Source organism: Rhinatrema bivittatum, chromosome 3 (assembly GCF_901001135.1).
Source record: "Rhinatrema bivittatum chromosome 3, aRhiBiv1.1, whole genome shotgun sequence".
Lineage (NCBI taxonomy): Eukaryota > Metazoa > Chordata > Amphibia > Gymnophiona > Rhinatrematidae > Rhinatrema > Rhinatrema bivittatum.
Window position 1 is genome coordinate 530,784,556 of NC_042617.1, and position 18,733 is coordinate 530,803,288.

At 49.3% G+C, this 18,733-nt stretch overlaps 1 protein-coding gene across 4 annotated transcripts in view; it reads left to right on the forward strand.

Moving 5' to 3' along the window:
• Positions 1–18,733, forward strand: part of AGBL5 (ATP/GTP binding protein like 5) — a 740,606-nt gene that overhangs the window by 174,017 nt on the left and 547,856 nt on the right. The gene's annotated exons all lie outside the window — the stretch shown is intronic.

The window sequence follows — 18,733 nt, forward strand, 5'->3', positions numbered from 1 at the left end:
TAGTGGATAGCACATTGAAATTGTCGTTTCAGTGTGCTGCGGCAGTCAAAGAAGCAAACAGAATGTTGGGAATTATTAGAAAGGGAATGGTGAATAAAACGGAAAATGTCATAATGCCTCTGTATCCGTTCCATGGTGAGACCCCACCTTGAATACTGTGTACAATTCTGGTCGCTGCATCTCAAAGAAGATATAATTGCGATGGAGAAGGTTCAGAGAAGGGCGACCAAAATGATAAAGGGAATGGAACAGCTCCCCTATGAGGAAAGACTAAAGAGCTTAGGACTTTTCAGCTTGGAGAAGAGTTGGCTGAGGGGGGATATGATAGAGGTGTTTAAAATCATGAGAGGTCTAGAATGAGTAGATGTGAATCGGTTATTTACTCTTTTGGATAATAGAAAGACTAGGGGGCACTCCATGAAGTTAGCGTGTGGCACATTTAAAACTAATCGGAGAAAGTTCTTTTTCACTCAACGCACAATTATACTCTGGAATTTGTTGCCAGAAGATGTGGTTAGTGCAGTTAGTATAGCTGTGTTTAAAAAAGGATTGGATAAGTTCTTGGAGGAGAAGTCCATTACCTGCTATTAATTAAGTTGACTTTGATAATAACCACCGCTATTACTAGAAACGGTAACATGGAATAGACTTATTTTTTGGGTACTTGCCAGGTTCTTATGGCCTGGATTGGCCATTGTTGGAAACAGGATGCTGGGCTTGATGGACCCTTGGTCTGACCCAGTATGGCATGTTCTTATGTAAGTTTCATTCTATTTTTTTCCCTTGACAGCAGCATATCCACATAGGTTTCTCCTTCCTTATTGAATAGTTATAAATTCTCTTTATTTAATTCCTTGCAGCTCATCTATTGTTCTGTAGACCTTGTAAAATTGTTCACAATAGTGTGGACAATAAGTAGTGTGCTACCTAGTAAGCCACCTCTTTGGGATCCAGCTATTCCCCTCATCTTTCCCTGCTGCAAATTCTTTGTCTCTGTGTATTATACGTTGGTGTCATTTCTCCAAGGACAAGCAGGATGGTAGTCCTCACACATGGGTGACATCATCAGATGGAGCCTGATGTGGAAAACTTATGTCAAAGTTTCTAGAAACATTGACTAGGCACACTGAGCATGCTCAGCATATTCTTTACCACGCGTCCACGGGGTCCTTCTTCAGTCTCTTCTTTCTGTTGAGCTGTGAGCTTTGCAGTTGATTGAGCTCTTAAAACTTTTGACTTTTTGGCCTAGTATAAAACTTATTTTTCGCATTTATGCAATTTTTTTCTCTCTGTTCCGTCGCCGTGTCCCTCTTGGTTCCTTCCTGTAGTATCCCCAGCAGTGTCTTCAGGTTGTTACGCCTGTCGGCCACAGACAGCTACAACCTCTCATGCTCATCTCTTTTTTTTCCCTGCTCCATCAAGTCTGTGAAGAATGGTGGTCTCTGTCAATGCCCGCCGACCTCTCCGGCGTTCCCGGGACAGTGTGGGCTCTGCTGACCACCATCTTGGACCCAGAATTACCTAGGCGTACGCAAGGGTCTCTTTTGAACACGTGATGGCGGGAACCTCGGGGGCGTCCCCTCCCAATGACGTCAACCCCCTAGCGTATTTAATCTAATTGGCCCTTGCCTTCTTTGAGTTAGCAAGGAGTTCCGTCTTGCTGAATCCTCCTCATTCAAGGACTTCCTGTTCCTGACTTGGTCTTGGCATCTAAACACTCTGAGTACCCGCTCCTCGGGGGCTCCCTTGTGTTCCCGGTTATCTGCTCCTCGGAGGGTCTACCTGCCTGATTGCTACTATCCCTGCTTCTCAGGTGTCTCTCTCTCTCTCCAGGAACCATCTATTGTGAGTACCTCTACTGACTTCTACTTATGAACTGTTTTGTGGATTCCACGCGGTGTACCCCGAACCTTGGGCCACTACCGCCTTTCTTCAGTAGAAGCCACTTAGCTTTCCTGCACTGCAGAATATCTACACACCAACTACAGGAGCCACTTCCGGGTTCCGGCATCTCTACCACTTCTTCAACATCTATTGTACAGACATCCTCGGCATACCCCGCTTTGCGGGCCACTACCGGATCTGTATTCCTGAGGTGCCTACACTTGTCAGAGGGGATCCCCGGTATACCCTGATTCACGGGCCACCTCCAGATCTTCTCATCTGTGGCCTCACTCTGGGTATTCCCGATTGCTCAGGACTGTACTACTACATCTCCAATTCTGTGGACATTACTTTTTCCTTTCTTCATAATAAAGTCTCTACTTCTAGCTGTGTCCCATGCCACTGAGACTGTGCCTGCTGACGGTGAGGCTCACAGGGCTCCTCCCTGTGGGTGGAGACACCTCTCCTCAGCCCAGGGTTCACATTTTTACATAAAATTAACACAGGTAAGTTTACTTTCACAGTCAATTCACCAGTGGTGGTGGTGCCTCGGTGCCCGTTGTTCATCAACTCATAGCCACATCTAGTTTTTGCCGATGCCCCCAGTGCCTGCGGACCATGTTGATCACCAATCCTCATGAAGTCTGCATCCTCCTCCTGGAGGGCATCGTATGACGTCCGGGGTTACCGCTTGTGCAACAAGATGACCCCGAAGGGACGTCAGCTTCAACTTGACAAAATGGAGCACCTCTTTGGGTCGAAGAAGTCTGACCCATCGACGTCTGCATCAGCGGCATTGACATGTAAGGACCTTAGAACCGCATCGATGGACACCTCGCCATCGACCTTGGTAGGACTGTTGGTCTTTGACCTTGGGAAGACCAAGGAGCATCGGTACCAGTCCTCGTCGATGCACCGTCCTGGGCACGGGGATGTACCGGCTTTTGCTGTGATGCCCCCAAAGCGATCCTATGGCAAGGAGTGCCAGTCCTCCATCGATGCCTGGGGTCTGCTACAGTCTCCACTGGTCATGACACCAATTGATCCCATTCAAGAGTCCAAGGAAAATCTGGTCACCCCTCCTTCTTCCCAGTCGGTGTTGGCATTGGCAGCGTTTGAGGAGGAGCTGGAACATCGAGTCCTGATGGCGATGGAGTGGGCACTGCAGGGCCGCGGTCCCAGTGGCACAGATGGAACTGGAGCTGGTACTGCCCATTCTAGTACCACTTCTGGAGAAGCTCAGTGTGCTCATCAGTGCCTTACTAACCCAGTTGGCGTTGGTTCCTGGGCCGGCACTGGTGCCTGGCGGGGAACTGGGGCCTTCTCCTACCAATATGGTGATTGTCGCCAGTCCCGAGGAGGAGGAAGCTCCACCTAGGCTGGCAGAATCGCAGAGGCCTATAGAACCCTGTCCAGTTCCATCGGTGCCTGCAGCTCTGGACATTGGTCGAGCGTCTAGGGCCCCATCCTCTGTGACATACAGTGAGGATGAGGGTCCCTATGATCCCCGGGGATGTTAATCAGATGGAGTCTTCCTCCGAGGACTCGGATGGTTTCCCATCAGACTCTTCTCCTCCAGAGGATCGAAGGAAGTCTCTGCCAGATGACTTAACCTTGATGGCCATCCCATTCCAGCTGTTGATGGAGCAGGATGCCAGGCCCAAGATGCTTGAGATCCTTCAATTTGTGGAGGCTCCTAAGGAGATCTCCTAAGGAGATCCACAAATTGATTGATCCCACCATAGGAAGACTCACCGCAGGTCCTCCACACACCATACTTCTCATCTACTCCAAGAACAACGCTTACCTTCTACGCCCCTAGAAAGGACGCTACTCAAATCAACTGTCTTTAAGCTTAAGTATAACTGTTTATCTATGCTTTAGATTTGTACTTCATAAGCTGATTTTTGTCTGTCTATTTCACTTCCCTCCTACCCTATTTCACCGCCAACCTACTCCTTAACCGCAGCCTGTTGCCTTTAAGATAACCTGCTATCATCATGTGCACCTTCCTTATCCCAACCATTAAACATTATACTAGAGTCCCCCCCCCCTAAAGCCACACTGGTAAGACACAGAAACTTCTTACCCATCATGACCACCCCATTCACGCAACTCATTGGTATCACTACATTCGCAATCCTGCTACTTAATGCACAATCCATCACTAAAAAAACACCCCTAATTCATGACATACTCACTGATGACAAACCCGACATTCTCGCCATCACAGAAACTTGGTTAAAAGAATCTGACACCTTATCAACCAACTTCCTGTGCAAACATACGACATATTCTCAATTCCCCGACCTAAAAAAAAAAAAGGAGGCGGCTTGCTACTAACTGCCAAAAAGGCATTTAAATTTGCTCACAAACCCATCACCCCGCCACACAAACTGGAAATTAGCCTTTTCACAACCTCCAATCTCCAAATATGCCTTGCCTATGCCCCACCTGGCCTTCTTGAAAAAAACCCTTCCATCCTAATTGAATTTATTTCAAAGCACATAAACATCCACCTCCCAGCAATTATACTTGGTGATTTTAACATCCATGTTGATGCTATAAACCTGACTCCCGCCTGTGAAGCAATACTGTCTGCTTTAGATGCTCTAGGCTTTAAACAACTTGTTTCTAACCCCACACACAAAGCAGGCCATACCCTGGACCTTATATTCACCAATTCCCTCATCAATTCCACTTCACCTTTATACACCGCTATCCCATGGTCCGACCACCTTCGTGTTGACATTTCCTGCTTCCATAAGCAACTCATTTACACCCACCCCACACAAAAAAATCATCCAATTCCGACGCAATTGCAAGCAAGAAGACTTAGTCACAGCCCTCACACAAAAGCTCGAAAAACTTGACCTTACAGACGCAGACACTGCCCTCAACTCCTGGTATTCTCTCACTAATAATATTGCTGATGAACTATGTCCCTTGCAATCACGCCTGATAGACCCAGTCAGAAATAAAAAAACAGCCTTGGTACTCCAGTGAACTAAAAGACAGGAAATGCAGCCTAAAAAAATTGGAGAGAAAATGGCAAAAAAAACCCACCCCTACTCTTCATGCCACCTTCAAAACTCACCTACATGCATACAGAGCAGCCATTGATAAAGCAAAAAGAGACTTCTATGCGCTCAAGATTCATCACCTGCAATTCAACCCTCGAGCCCTCTTTGAATTAGTAAATTCTGTAACCAAGTCCAGTCCCAACAACCTCCAGGTCACTGATGATCAGGGCAAATGTGATGACCTCGCCACTTTTTTCAACACAAAGATTAGCAATATAATGGCACAATTCCCTGCCACCCAAGCCTCTTCTGCTTGGCACTCAGTTAGCAATACTGCAAGGCTCCCTGCCCTTGATACCGTATCCACAATGGAAATTGAATCTCTCTTAAAAAAAATGAGACCTTGCACACACCCATCAGACACCATACCGACTAAAACCCTCCTTGCAATCCCTAGCATCATCACCAAACCCATTGCAAATATTATTAACCACTCCATCTCTCTTGGCTCCGTACCCCAGATACTTAAACATGCCATTATTAAACCTATTTTAAAAAAACCTTCGCTAAACCCCTCTGACCTTACCAACTATCGCCCGATCTCTAATCTGCCATTTATTACTAAAATCCTGGAAAAAGCAATTAATCGTCAGTTATCTGATTACCTAATCGAACATGACATTCTCTCACATTCGCAATATGGATTCCGACGACACCATAGTACAGAAACCCTACTTATTACCATGACTGACTACATGCTCAAAAGCCTTGACTCAGGCATTTCCCATATCCTGATCCTCCTGGACATTTCTGCCGCTTTTGACACTGTCAATCATAATATAATGATCCAACGCCTTACAGATATTGGCATTACAGGTACTGCTATTCAATGGTTCCAATCCTACCTGCAAGACAGGCACTACAGTGTTCAAATTGGCAACTGCTCCTCCAAAACCATTCCATTACCACATGGTGTCCCCCAAGGATCTTCCCTTTCTTCCACCCTGTTTAACATATATCTCCTCCCTCTTTGCAAGCTTTTAACCAAGCTTGGTCTCCCGCACTTCATCTACGCTGATGATGTGCAACTTCTCATACCTGTTAAAGACTCTCTTCAAAAAGCCATTGAAACCTTAACTCCACTTTAGCTACTATCAATGCTCTCCTGACAAACAACTTCTTGGCACTCAACACGGCCCAAACTGAGCTACTATACATTTCTCTGCAAAGCATTCTCCCTCCTCTACTACCAGGAGCAAACCCCAACTCCACCGTTGCTTTCAGCCAACAGGTTCGCAGTCTTGGCATCACTATTGACGGCCACCTCTCATTTAAAAACACATCAACAACACTCTCAAATCCGGTTACTTCAAACTACACGCTCTCAAAAAAATCAAACCCCTTCTGCACCTCAATGATTTTCGCACCATACTACAAGCTTTCATTCTTTCCAAAATAGATTATTGCAACGCTATACTGCTAGGTTTACCCAAAAGTACGTTGCTGCCGTTACAGCTTCTACAAAATGCTGCTGCACGCATTCTCACTAGCACACATAAAAGCGACCATATCACCCCTATTCTTAAAAACTTACATTGGTTACCTGTTGCCGAAAGAATATCTTATAAAACCCTCACACTGATCCATAAAGCCCTACACAACCAAGAAATGCATTGGTTATCTGACCACTTCATCTTTCACAAATCAAACAGACCTATTAGGCAACAGCACAGGGCTACTCTTGTCATACCATCACCTAAGCAATCCAAGCTTGCTTCCACCAAAGCACGAGCACTTTCATTAGCTGGGCCCGTCCTTTGGAACAAACTCCCTCCCTTCCTGCGGCAGGACCCTGCCCAAAAAAATTTAAACATAACCTAAAAACTTGCCTCTTCAAGCAAGCTTTCGCTTAACATCCTACCCTGACACTTTACTACTTGTAATTGAATTCCTTAATATTATTATTATTATATTTTTATTACTATACCCCCCAGTTTCCTGTAAATAGATACTCCCTTCCTTTCCCTGTTATATATGTGTTTGATCATTTTTTACTTATTCCCCTTCATAAGTTAAGTTCTAATGCTGTCTTGTTATGATCTGTTCTGTTCCTTGTTACAATTGGTTCCAATTTCTATGTAAAGTTCGGTTAGCTATAATTTTGTTTTAATGTAAACCGATGAGATGTTCCCAACGTTCATCGGTATATAAATCTTCTAAATAAAAACAAATAAATAAAATCGTGGCAGTCCTGGTACATGAGATCCTTTTGGATTTGCTGCTGAGGATTTGGGAACACACCCTCACAGTGTCTTCTGTCAATAAGAAGGCGGATGGGGTTTACCTGGTTAAGAATGCTGTTGGATTTGATAAGCATCAGCTGCCCTACCAGTCGGTGGTGGTTGAATCTGCTCTCAAGAGGTCCAAGAGCTCTCAGACCCACCCCTCGGCACCCCTGGAGAAGGACCCCAGAGCAATGGACGCTCTTGGGAGGAAGGTGTTCCAAGGCTCCATGCTTATTGCCCATATCGCTGCCTACCAACTGTACATGAGCCAATATTCGCGGGACATTTGGAAGCAGGTGCAGGAGGTGGCTGAGCAGCTGCCTCAACAGCATCAAGACACCTCATGTCGCTGGTGCACAAGGTCTGGAGTACAGGAAACAGAGGTCCGTGCTACCTATGATGGTTTTGAGATGGCATTGAGGCTCTCTGCAGCGGGAATTGGTGCTCACAGAATGGTATGGCTGCGGGTCTCGAATTTCCGAACAGAGGTACAGGAACAACTCACTGATGTGCTATATATGGGAGAGAATCTCTTCGGCGATAGGGTGAGGGATGCTATGGCCCAACTTCGGGACCACCATGAGACCCTCCAGCCACTCTCTGCCAGCACTCCAGACCCGTCCTCCTCATCCAGGAGGCCATTGAGGCAGGGGCCAAGGAAGTCCTTATTTCGCCAAAGAAAGTACTATCCTCTGCCTCCGTGATCCCGTCCTCAACATCAGAGCTTTCACTGCAGTCCCAGGCAGCAGAGAGCTCCCAAGCCCCAGATAGCTCCTCACTCAAACCCGGAGATGGGATTTTGACTGAGCTGCAGGGAGTATCAGCCAGTCACCTATACCCGGGATGATGAACCCTCTGGTTGGGGATAGACTGCAGTTCTTCAAGAAACAGTGACCCAGTCTAACCTTGGACCAGTGGGTTCTGTCCATTGTCTGTCAGGGGTACCAATTAAATCTATGGGGTGTCCCACCAAATTACCCTCCATGCCTGTATTGGGAGCCAGTAGTGCTTCAGGAAGTACTGCTAGCAGAGTTCTCCTCCCTCTTAATTGCCAGAGTGGTCAAGCCCATTCCACCACGGCAAAGAGGGCGGGAATTTTACTCCAGGTACTTCCTGATTCCAAAGAGAACAGGAGGACTCTGTCCCATCCTAGACCTGAGGACCTTGAACAAATTTCTAAAAAGAGAAAAGTTCAAGATGGTTTCCCCGAGCAACCTGATTCTCCTTTTGCGAAAAGGGGACTGGCTATGTTCCCTCGACCTACAGGACGCATACACCCACATCGAGATCTTCTATGTTCACAGGACGTATTTCCGGTTGAAGTGGGGAAATAGCACTTCCAGTATGGGTTGTTGCTTTTTGGATACGCGTCTGCCCCACGCGTTTTCACAAAATGTCTGGCTGTGGTGGTGGTACACATCCGCAGACTGGGCATGTATGTTTTTCCCTATCTGGATGATTGGCTGGTCAAGAGCCCATCTCAGGCAGGGGCAGCCAGGTCCATGCGTTTGACCATTCGGGTGTTGAAGTCACTAGGGTTCGTTCTCAACTACCCAAACTTCCATCAGTCCGTCATCTCAATTGGACTTCCCCAGAGCCCTGCTAGACATGGCTCAGGTCAAGGCCTTTCTGCCACGCCAGAGGGTTATTTATTTATTTATTTATTTATTTTTAGGTTTTTATATACCGGAAGTTCCTGTATACAATACATATCACTCCGGTTCACAATTAACAGAGAAAACTATCGCCGGGAAGGCGGTTTACATGGAACATACATGGAACATGGAACATATCGAATAAACTATAATAAAGTACAATCTAATTTAAAACAACTGAAATAAACTTAGGAAATAACTTGGTACATGTAACTGAAGCAAGATGAACATTACATTGCTGGGGGTTGTCACAGTACTAGCCATTGTGGCAGAAGTTCAAGAGAGGCATCAGGTATCAGCTTTGCACATGTTGAGGTTGTTGGGCCACATGGTCATGACCATACATGTTACTCCCTTGGCACAATTACACATGCGCAGAGCCCAATGAACCCTGGGGTCACAGTGGTGGCAAGCCACACAGAGCTTCCAAGATTGCATCCAAGTCATCATGTCCCTCTGGGACTCTTTGTCCTGATGGTGGGTACTTTCCAGTTTGGAACATGGAATTTCCTTTCGGAGTCTACCCACTGAAATTGTATTAACCACGGATGCATCTACCCTGGGGTGGGGAGCTCATGTGGATGGGCTTGGCACCCAGAACCTATGATCCCACTCAGGAATGTTCATGTCAGATCAACTTCCTGGAGCTCCAGTTGATCAGGTATGTGCAATGGGCTTTCAGAGATTGGCACCCAACAAAGTCGCCCTGATCCAGACTGACAACCAAGTAGCAATGTGGTATGTCAACTTGCAGGGAGGCATCTCCTGTGTCAGGAAGTAGCTCAGATCTGGTCGTGGGCCCTGTCCCACAGGATGGTGCTGAGGACCGTGTACCTGGCCAGGACAGAGAACATTATAGCGGACAGGCTGAGTCGAGCATTCAGACTCCACGAGTGGTCCCTGGACCAAGAGGTAGCAAATTGGATATTCCGTCTCTGGGGGAGCCTGGATGTAGATCTGTTCGTGCCCCTCTGCAACAGGAAGGCACCTCATTTCTGTTCCTTGGACAGGAAAGATGGCAAACCAGCCTCAGATGTCATTACCGTCCATTGGGGCACAGGACTTCTGTATGTGTATCCTCCAATTCCCTTAGTGGTGAAGATTCTCTTGAAGCTTTGTGTGGACAGAGGGACTATGATTCTCATAGCCCCTCATTGGCCGAGACAGGTCTGGTTTCCACTCTTTCGGGAGTTGTCCATCCAGAGACCGAACAGTCTGGGGACTTTCCCAGACCTTATCATGCAGGAACAGGCAAGCTACGGCATCTCAACCTCCAGGCCCTGTCACTCACAGCCTGGATGTTGAGAGGTTAATTCTGCAGCCACTCAATCTTTTGGAAGATGTGTCTTGGGTCCTGGTGGCTTCTAGAAAGCCTTCCACTAGAAAGTCCTATGGACTGAAGTGGAGGAGGCTTTCCATGTGTGAGCAGAAGGCCCTAGAACTGTTCTCCTGCCCCACACAAAAATTGCTTGATTACCTTCTATTGGAAGCTGGCTTAAAGATCATTATTTATTTATTTATTTATTTATTTAGCGTTTTTCTATACCGGCATTCATGATTAGAAACCACATCATGCCGGTTTACATAAAACAAGGGGTGAGAACAAGAAACGAAAAACAAGTGCAAGGAGAACAAAAGTTACATTACAACAGGGTCTTAAAACTGGGAAGAGAAATTAGAATAAGAGAGCCGAACGGTAGGGATTAAAATATTTACATTATTTACATTATGATATGAAATCTATTGTATAGATTCACATTAGGGATGTGAATCGTTTTTTGACGATTTAAAATATCGTCCGATATATTTTAAATCGTCAAAAATTGTTAGAGCCGCGATACAATAACAATTCCCCCGATTTATCGTCAAAAAATCATAAATCGGGGGAAGGGGGAGGGGAAGGGGGAGGGCGGGAAAACCGGCACACTAAAACAACCCTAAAACCCACCCCGACCCTTTAAAATAAATCCCCCACCCTCCCGAACCCCCCCCAAAATGCCTTAAATTACCTGGGGTCCAGAGGAAGGGTCCCGGTGTGATCTTTTGCTCTCGGACCTCCGTGCGTTGTAGAAATGGCGCCGGTGCTACGATCTCCTACCGCGAATCGTTTTTCCGTACGGAAAATGTTGCCGTACGGCCCGCGCCATTTTGCGCAAAATGGCGCCGGCCGTACGGCAACACGATTCGACTGCAGGAGGTCATTCCGGACCCCCGCTGGACTTTTGGCAAGTCTTGTGGGGGTCAGGAGGCCCCCCCAAGCTGGCCAAAAGTCCCTGGGGGTCCAGCGGGGGTCTGGAACGACCTCCTGCAGTCGAATTGTTTTTCCGTATGGAAAAACGATTCGCGGTAGGAGATCGTTCCGGACCCTCGCTGGACTTTTGGCAAGTCTTGTGGGGGTCAGGAGGCCCCCCCAAGCTGGCCAAAAGTCCCTGGGGGTCCAGCGGGGGTCCGGGAGCGATCTCCTACGCTCCTGACGTCGGGGGACAAAAAAACAAAATGGCGCCGGCGCTACCTTTGACCTGTCATATGACAGGTCAAAGGTAGCGCCGGCACCATTTCTACAACGCACGGAGGTCCGAGAGTAAAAGATCACACCGGGACCCTTCCTCTGGACCCCAGGTAATTTAAGGCATTTTGGGGGGGTTCGGGAGGGTGGGGAATCTATTTTAAAGGGTCGGGGTGGGTTTTAGGGTTGTTTTAGTGTGCCGGTTTTCCCGCCCTCCCCCTTCCCCTCCCCCCCCACTGGACCCCAGGTAATTTAAGGCATTTTGGGGGGGTTCGGGAGGGTGGGGGATTTATTTTAAAGGGTCAGGGTGGGTTTTAGGGATGTTTTAGTGTGCCGGTTTTCGATTTACATGATTTACACGATATTTAAAAAACCCAAACTGCGACGATCTGATTCCCTCCCCCTCCCAGCCGAAATCGATCGTTAAGACGATCGATCACACGATTCACATCTCTAAAGACCATCTCCATTAGGGTCCATCTTAGTGCGATTGGCACTTACCATCATGGTGTAGATGGTACGGTCATCTCTGTACAACCTACAGTTGTACGTTTTATATGGGGTCTGCTTCAGTTGAGGCCTCCCCTAAGGCCTCTCGCTGGGTCTTGGGACCTCAACATGGTATTAGCTCAGCTGATGAAAGCTCCTTTTGAGCCACTGCGCACCAGTGACTTGAAGTACCTGACCTGGAAGGTCATATTTTTGTGGCGGTCACTTCAGCGCGCAGGGATAGCGAGCTCCAGGCCTTAGTGACTTATCCACCTTATATAAAATTCTATCATGATAGGGTTGTCTTGCGTATGCACACTAAGTTCCTGTCTAAGATGGTGACAGATTTCCATCTTCACTAGTCAATCGTCCTGCCAATATTCTTTCCCAGGCTCCATTTGTACTAAAGCAAACGAGCACTGCACAGTTTGGACCACAAGCGAGCCTTAGCCTTCTATCTGGAGCAGACAGAAGCCCATAGACAGTCCACCCCACTTTTTGTTTCTTTTGATAAGAATAAATTGAGCGTTGCTGTTGCCAAACAGACACTATATAATTGGATAGTAGATTGCATCTCCTTCTGTTATGCCCAGGCTGGACTGCATCTTGAGGGACATATCAAAGCTCATTCTATCAGAGCCATGGCAGCGCTGGTGGCCCACTTGTGAAGAATTCCCGTGGAGGAGATCTGCAAGGCTGCAACTTGGAGTTCTCTTCACACATTCATATTCCATTATTGTCTGGATAGGGATTTCTGACACAACAGTAGGTTTGGCCAGTCTGTACTCAGGAACCTGTTTGAGGTGTAGAACCCAACTCTCTCAAATTAAGGTCCATTGTTTGGGTTCAGGCTGTCTCCCCTTCTGTTACCAACAGCACCGGTGTTATTGTACCTGTTGGCACCTGGTTAGGTGTCTGTTGGTCCGCTTTTGTGTTGGGGAGTAGCCTGTAGCTAGGGATTTACCCATGTGTGAAGACTACCGTTTTGCTTGTCCTTTGAGAAAGCAGAGTTGCTTACCTGTAATATGTGTTCTCCAAGGACAGCAGGATGTTAGTTCTTAGAAACCTGCCCACTACCCTCAGAGTTGGGTTTCTCCTATTTTTATTTTTCATTGCAATTCTATGTTATGAGACTGAAGAGGGACCCCATTTAATGCATGGTATAGGGCATGCTGAGCTTGCTCAATGTGCCTAGTCAAAGTTTTCTGCTTTGGGCTACATCTGATGATGTCACCCATGTGAAAGGACTAAAATCCTGCTGTCCTTGGAGACCACCTGTTACAGATAAGCAACTCTGCTATCTCTCATAAGTTTAGTTTTCATTAGCAAGTAACCTTAATTTTGAAGTTTTTCTGAATATGATAAATGCTGTAACCCTTTTTTTAAGCCTACTTGCTCTTCAAACACCCTCTAATTTTCAGATGATTCCTATAATAAGATGGCTACACCAATCTCCTGTATTCCCAAGCTCTTAACAAGACTTTATACAGAGGTGGTATGAAGCATCATTGGAGTATGTGCCAGTATCTTATTGCCCTTGTACAATTGCATGTACACAACCATAGCATAGGTTTGTGAATACTGTGGCAGTAGGATAGCCATGTGCTGGTGCAGCATGTGAAGCAGTGATACCAATATACCTTTTTACAAGGAGGCTATCACACAACTTGAAATTTCTTACTATTCATACAGCAGCACTTAGAGAATTCTCATATCTTTTCCAGTTTTCAAATTTTTTGATGGATCTGCATCACATGATTCATGTAGGCTTTAGCCTGGGAAGCCTGGGTTATGATGTTCATATCATGCTGATAGCACCACACAGAGCACAACTGGAAAAATAAGAACCATGAAGCAAGTCAGCTAAGATTCCAGTTATAAATAGCGGTTCCCTGTACGTACCGGATCAGTCCAGACTCCTGGGTTTTGCCTCCGCACCAGCAGATGGAGACAGAGCCAAACTTGTCAGGCTCCCTATATATACCAGGGTGCCACCCACAGCCTGTCAGTATAACTCTGTCTCCATCAGATGGTCGGATGCCTAACCCACAGTCTTGCCTGATTCAATTGGGTGTTAGTCTATAGGAGTAAGGGGGCTAATTAGGTTTTGTTTATTCCCCTCTCCTTGCAGTAAAGTTAAAAAAAAAAAAAAAAAAAAAAGAAGATATTTTGTTTTTTGTAGCAGGTTCTCCAGAGGATCGGGCCTGAGCCTCCCAGGGGGATGCTAGGTCCTGAGGGGGCCATCCCCCTTGGTAGTAGGCTGCTGTGGTTTTGGGTCGAGGACCCTACAGGTGAGAACCGGCCCAGCCGGGGTGATACCGGGGAGCCCGGCTCACTCACCCCAACCAGGCCGCTTCAGCACCCGCCGGGGGACAGCGTCGTTTAAAAAAAAAAAAAAAAGTGAGGTACGTTTTTCTCACGGTGGCGGCCCGGCGGCGCGGTTTGCATTTTTTTTTTTTTGTTTTCTCTGCTCCTTCCTCCCTGATCGTCGCGTCTTGCCCCGCGGATCGAGTTTCTGAATTTTTTAGTTTTCTTCAGCCGGCGGCGCGGCCCGGCATGCCACGTGGCTGGCCTGTGCGGCCTGCTGGTCGGCGCGCGCGGCTCTCAAGGGATGGGCTGGGTTCAGCCCGCATTCCCAGCGATGAAGGGACTTCGGGGGGCACGCGGGGGGTGGTGAGTAGGCGGATCGCGATGCTGGTCTCGCTTGGGGCCCCTCCTGCGGCGTTTCCGATGCGGCTGCAGACAAGTGCAGCAAGAGATGCCATTTTAGCGCCGGTCCTGCTGGTTGTCCTGAGTGCTTCGCTGCCCCCCCACAGGGGGCAGGAAATTGCCGCCCTCCTTCTCTCCACAGCGCCCAGCTCCGTGAACAGTTTCTCCCGCGGGCCCTACGAGGGAGGGAGCAGGGGGCATCACAGGATCCGAGTCGGATGTCTCCTGCTCCTCTCCCCTCGGAGTTTATTTTGGCCATGCGTAGGGCCTTCGGGGCCCGTAGGTCTTGCAGGCGTTCAACAGTGTCTCAGGAGAGTCCTGAAGGGGCTCGCCCTGCTGGGATGGGACGCCCACGACGGGGGGCCACTACAGGACCTTTGCGGGTAAAGCGGGCTCTGAGGGCCCTCCTGCCACAGGATGCCTCAGATTTCTCGGAGGACACGTCGAACTAGGAGGATTTGGAGGGTCTGTCCCCACCCCCGAGGGGGGCAGAGGGAGACGGAGCCACGCCGCCAGGGACTAAGAGGCAGAGCCAGACTTCGGAGGGCGATGATCCCAGGGTCATCCGTCTCTTCCGCAGGGACGAACTGGGACCCCTCTTACCAGCCGTCCTGGAGGAGTTAGGGACCGCTACTCCTCCAGAGGAGTCTAGGCTCGGTTCCATGGCTACGGTGTTGCTGGGGCGGAGCGGGCCCCAATGACCTGTCCCTTCCATGTTTCAGCTACGGATTTGCTGTTTCAGGAATGGGACACACCGGATTTGGGATTAAGGTTCTCGAAGGCCTCCGGACAGGCTTTGCCCCTGCCGGAGGATGCCTTGGAAGTCCTGTGAGTTCCCAAGATGGACGCAGCTGTGTCAGCAGTCACGAAGTGCACTTCCATACCGGTTTCGGGTACCACGGCTCTGAAGGATCTCCAGGATCGGAAGTTGGGGATCCAGTTGAAGAAGAGCTTCCAAGTCTCGGCTCTAGGGGCCCGGGCAGCAATTTGCAGTAATTTCGCACTCAGCCAGTCTACGCTGGGTCCCACGACTTCTGGCCAATGAGGGCCTGTCGGAAGAGGAGGCTTGCCAGGCCGGACGCCTAGAGGCAGCAGTGGTCTACAGTGCGGACGCCCTGTATGATCTTTTGCGGACTTCTGCACGCTCCCTGATCTCTGCCGGCTCTGTAAGGTGGCTGCTGTGGTTGCGGAACTGTTCGTCGGACGGTGCAGCCGAGTCCAAGCTGGGTTCCTTGTCATTCAAGGGGAAGCTGCTGTTCGGGAAGGAGTTGGATGGTTTGCTTCAGCGCCTGGGGGAGAATAAAGGCTATCGTCTTCTGGTGGATAGTACACGCCCCAGGTCATCCTTTGCCTCCAAGCCTCGTTTCAGGGGTAATCGGAGGGCTCGCGCCCAGGTGCTCCTTTCCCTTCCTCCAACTTTAGTTCAGGGGGGACGGACGTCAGAAGACTCGGTCCTTTCGGGGCAGGCGTTTTGGCAGGCCTGGTTCTTCACAGTCCCCTGTCGGTGTTAAGCCTGTGCAATGATATCCAGCGGGACCATTCCTCGGTACCCAGGGTAGAGGGCAGATTGTCTTTCTTCTACGAGGAATGGACCAGGATCCCGTCGGATCAAGGGGTACTGCTGTTAATAACACATGGCTATGCCTTAGTTTTGGCATGCCAGCTCTGGCTGTGGTTTTTCCCTTCACCTTGCAGAAACGTAGACAAGCGCCTCGCGGTCCAGCAAACCTTGGAAAGGTTATTCGACCTGGGAGCAATTGTACCAATCCCGCATCAGGAGCAACGAAAAGGACATTGCTCCATTTACTTCGTCGTTCCAAAGAAGGAAGGAACCTTCCGACCCATTCTAGATCGCAAGGGTGTCGTCAGATGTCGGTGGATCCCGCTTTTCGCACGGAGACGCTTCGGTCCGCCATTGCGTCAATACGGCCAGGGAAATTCCTGGCATCCCTGGATCTCACGGAGGCTTATCTTCATGTCGGGATCAGGGCGGATCATCAGAAGCATCTCTGGTTATACGTCTTGGGGGAAACTCTTTCAGTTCCAAGCCTTGCCCTTTGGGCTGGACACAGCTCCCCGGATCTTTACCAAGGTCTTGGTGATCGTAGCGGCACAGCTGCGGAGGGAAGGACTGCTGGTGCACCCATACCTGGACGATTGGTTGTTTCGGGCGAAGTCGGAGCTCCTCTGTCTGTTAGCAATCACTCGTGTAATGCAGTTGGTGCGTTCCCTAAGCTGGGTGGTGAACATCACGAAGAGTCCTCTCGTTCCCTCTCAGTCCCTGGAGTTTCTGGGAGCATTGTTCAATACTAGCCAGGGGACGGTATTCCTTTCGTCGGAGTGCTACCACACATTGCAGGGGCAGGATCGATCCTTGCTTCGAAAACAGCCGCCGACGGTTTGGGTGTATCTACAGATGATAGGATCCTTGGCAGCAATATGGGACCTGGTACCCCGGTCTTTCGGGCACATGCGCCCATTACAATCTGCCTTGCTCTCCCGATGGAGCCCAGTGTCAGAGCAGTCTTCTCTCCCGTTGCCATTGACGAAGCTGTAATGGACGGTGGTCACCACGGATACGAGTCTGCTTGGTCGGGGGGCGTAAGTCGGTTCAGGGCCATTAGGCTACGCTCGGGTCCAGGGCAGTGCATCTGGCGTTGCAGGTGTTTCATCCCCTGATCCGAGGAAAGTCGGTCCGGGTCCGCTTAGACAACGGTGGCCTTCATCATTCGACAAGGGGGAACCAAAAGTCAGCCGGTAGCCTTTGAGGCTCGTCTCCTGATGCAGTGGGCGGAGCGTCACCTGTTAAGCATAGTGGCGTCTTGCATAGCAGGGGTTGACAACGTTCACGCGGATTTTTTGAGCCGCCATCATCTCGACCCAGGAGACTGGGAACTGGCAGACAGGGCCTTCCATCTCATCTGCGACGGATGGAGCACGCTGGCTAGGGATCTGATGGCGACTTTCCAGAATGCCAAGGCCCAAGGTTCTTTGCCCGCCGAAGAGAAACGGGGGCAGAAGGAGTAGATGCCCTGGCGTTACCGTGGCCCACGAAGATTCTTCTGTACGTCTTCCCTCCTTGACCTCTGATTGGCAGAGTCCTTCGGCGCATAGAGACTCATCCCTCCGAGGTTATTCTGGTGGCTCCTGAATGGCCAAGAAGGCCCTGGTTGTGGATCTCCTCAACCTGGCGGTGGAGGGGCCGCTGTGGTTGCCGTATCTTCCGGATCTCCTCCAGGGAACTGTGTGTTTCGATCAGGTTGATCGCTTTTGTCTAGCGGCATGGCTTTTGGAAAGTGTCGGCTACGGGTCAGAAGCTACTTGGACGCGGTGGTGTCGACTTTGTTGAGATCGCGGAAGAAGTCAGTTTCCTTGGCGGACGTGTGTGCGTGTGTGTGTGGAATATCTTCGAATCACAGTGCGTTGAACGGTCAATTCCCGCTACCCGGGCCTCCGTTTCAGCTATTTTGGCCTTTCTACAGGATGGTTTGGTGAACGGGCTACCCTGTGGTTCCCTAGGGGTACAGGTAGCGGTTCTTGGTTGCTTTCGGGGGTTTCTTGAAGGGAGGTCTCTAGCGGCGCATCCGGATGTGAACAGTCTTGAAAGGGCGGATCAGTTGCGGCCGCTCTTGAAGGTTCCGTGTCCTTCCTGGGATTTGAGCGTGGTCCTCAAAGCCCTATGTGCTCCTCCCTTCGAACCATTCAAATGGGCAACCCTTAAGGACCTTAGGTTGAAGACAGTGTTCTTGGTGGCGGGTTGCGTCTGCCAGGCGTGTGTCAGGGCTTCAGGTCTTATCTTGCAGGGAGTTTTTCTTGCGGATCTCGGAAGCCGGGGCAATGCTGCGCACGGTCCCCTCGTGGTATCCTCCTTTCACCTGTATCAGTCGGTGGAGCTTCCTTCCTTTGGGGATCTCCAGGGGTCGGATCCATTGGCGAGGATCTGAGGAAGTTAGATGTTCGTAGATCTCTCCTACGGTGTTTGGAGGTGACGAATGATATCGATTGTCGGATCACCTCTTTGGGATTTGTCAGGGTCTGAAGAGGGGTAATATGGCTTCCAAGGTTACCGTGTCTCGCTGGTTGAAGGGGACCATAGGTTCCTCATATTTCATCTGCGGTAAATCGGTTCCACAGGGACTCGAGGCCCGTTCGATGTGGTCCCAGGCGGTTTCCTGGGCGGAG